General features: G+C 37.8%; 1 protein-coding gene across 1 annotated transcript in view; it reads left to right on the top strand.

Moving 5' to 3' along the window:
• The window catches only part of USP40 (ubiquitin specific peptidase 40), a 93,400-nt gene that overhangs the window by 38,052 nt on the left and 52,386 nt on the right, over positions 1-2,962 (top strand). The gene's annotated exons all lie outside the window — the stretch shown is intronic.

Below are 2,962 nucleotides of genomic sequence, written 5' to 3'. Positions count from 1 at the left end.
AGTTAAATATGGGGTACAAAGTAATGTTATGATTTATGAATACAATGTAGAAAAATTATTAATAAATCAAGCTAATTAACATATCCATTACCTCAAATACTTATCATTTTTTGTGGTAAGAACTTTTGAAATTTATTCTCAGTGATTTTGAAATGTACATTACTAGGTTATTAAGTATGAAATGTCTGATTTCCTTAAGTACTAAGTTTGACAGTTATTATCTCTGACATGTCACTTTGACACTTCTAGTTTTATGTTTATTGTGAAGGTATGTCCTCACTCTTTCAAACACATGTTTTGGCTTGTGATTATCTTTCAAATTTTTTTTAGAGCAATTTTTGTGAAACCATGGATAAGTCAAAAATTCATGTTATTTTCGAATATGAGTTCCGTTCTGGAACCAAAGCAGTGCAAACAGCTCGAAATATCAACAAAGTGTTTGGGAAGGATGTGGCTAATGAGCACACAGTACATCAGTGGTTTGAGAAGTTCCATTCTGGTGTTTTTATTCTTGAAAATTAGCCACTTGGGCGACCTGAGACCAAGGTGGATAATGATGAGCTGAAAGCTATAGTGGAAGCGAATCCTTCTCAACGTACGAGTGAATTAGCAGCAAGGTTTGACATCACTATTCCAACAGTTTTAGACCATTTGAAACAAACCATCAAGGTAAAGAAGCTGGATAGATGGGTTTCGCATGAATTAAACGAGCATCAGAAGAGAAATCGTCTCGAATCTTGCCTTTCTTTGCTGTCACGACATAAAGGTGAACCATTTCTACACCATATTGTTATGTGTGATGAAACATGGATTCTATTTGACAATTGCAAGCATTCAGCACAATGGTTGGATAAAGACAAAGTGCCAAAGCACAGTCCAAAACCGAATATTCATCAAAAATAGCTAATGGTGTCTGTTTGGTGGTCTAGCACTGGTATGATCCACTACAGCTTCGTGAAACCTGGTCAGTGGTTTACAGCAGATGTCTACTGCAACCAGTTGGACGAAATAATGAGGATACTTACGATTAAGCGGCTGAGATTGGTGACTAGAGACAGGCCAATCCTCTTGCAAGACAACGCTCATTTCGCACAAAGAACACTGCTCAAACTACAGAGGCTGGACTTGGAAACTCTCTGTCATCCACTGTATTCTATTCACCAGACCTCACACAGGCTGACTACCACTTCCTCCAGGCTTTGGACCACTTGTTGCAAAGACAAATATTCAGTTGTTAACAAGCTGTGGAAAAAAGCCTTTTGCAATTTCATTGCCACTCACTTTCTAGGCTACTTTGCTGCTGGCGTAAACAAGCTACCATTAAGATGGCAAAAGTGTATCAATAGTTTAGGCACATGCTTTGATTAATTGTACTGCTTCTTGTTAGAAATAAAATAAACTATTGATTCACAATTGAACATTTCATATTTAATGACCTAATATTTACTGTGCTCACCACACTGTGCAATATATCCAAAAAAAAAGAAAAACTCAAAATGTATTCTCCCTGTCTAATTGTGGCTTTGTGTCCTTTGACCGTCATCCCGCCAGTCCCCCCTCTTTTAATCTTATGTTACCTACTGGACATTGTGGATGATGTGTTGTAGAGACTCTGGATGATGTTATTTTTCTCTAAAGAGTTTTGCATTGCATTCTCTATCAAGCCCATAAATTACTTTTGAATCTTTTTGATCTTCTGGAAGCTTCATTTTGGGCTTTGGTAGGGTGAGTCTGTTGCAATTTTGTCTTTAGTCCTGGGAAATAGCTCTTAGTCCTGGGTCATGGTCCTTCCTCTTAAGGTAGGACTAGCAAACTATGGCCCGTGGGCAAAATGTGGCCTGTTGCCTGTTTTTGTACAGTCTTTAGCTGAGAACAAGCTTTATATTATTAAATGGTTACTTTTTAAAAGACTCTACAAGCACCTACATAATGTTTTCAATTTTACCTCTAAAGTATTTACCATGTGGCTCTTTAAGAAAAAGATTGCCATCCTCTTCTAATTTGCCAGGACTTGAATCGCCATGTTCTTTCTACTTGGCAGCAGGCAGCTCTGCTCAGATACTAAACCTAGCTGTTGCTTTCTACTGGGTGCTTTGGGGTCCACCATTTAGGAATTAGCCAAGGATTTAGGGGGATTTGATACAGATTTCGACTCCTTTATGGCACGTTTTCTTTTACTTTCTTGCATTTCTGGTATTCTCAACTTCTGTGTCCTCAGCCCGATAAGACTCCTGCCTTCTTAAACTCGATTCTACCATGCACTGCTACAAACTGAGAGTTTGAAATATTAAGTCCTCTCCACTTTATGTCTACTTTTGGTTGCTTTTCCAACAGTCGTTTTCATTGTTTTGTCTAGAGTTTATCATTTGTATCAGGACGGTTAATCTAATAAAAGCTCTCTGCCATTACTGGTACTAGACTGCACTGAAATTTGAAGCTTAAAAGAGTGAATTTTTAACTATCAAACAAAGAAAAACTTGGGTATACAGAAAGTTCATCACTTAAAAAAAAAAAAGGAATTTAGAGCTTTCAAATTGTCTATATTGTATCTAAAACAAATCAGCTGCAAAACTATTTTACCCTCTGTTCTCATACACAGTGTTAACAGTATTGTCTTTGGGTCATATGCCCTATGGCATAGGCCTATGCTCTTCTGTTTGTGATAAAATAATAGTTTTGATTAGAGAGTTGACATTACCACAAACTACTTTCTTTCCAAGAGAAAAATGAGAAAATCACTTTTCCATGGTGATTGATGATGAGGTAAGCAAGTGATTTTCTATATAAAGTAAGGGTTTTTTTGTTTTTTTGTTTTTTTGAGACAGAGTCTTACTCTGTTGCCTGGGCTAGAGTGCCATGGTGTCAGCCTAGCTCATAGCAACCTCAAACTCCTGGGCTCAAGTGATCCTCCTGCCTCAGCCTCCCAGGTAGCTGGGACTACAGGCATGTGCCACCATGCCCG

This window comes from Propithecus coquereli, unplaced genomic scaffold (assembly GCF_000956105.1).
Source record: "Propithecus coquereli isolate 6110/MARCELLA unplaced genomic scaffold, Pcoq_1.0 Scaffold605, whole genome shotgun sequence".
NCBI lineage: Eukaryota > Metazoa > Chordata > Mammalia > Primates > Indriidae > Propithecus > Propithecus coquereli.
This window is presented reverse-complemented; position numbering and strand designations above follow the sequence as displayed.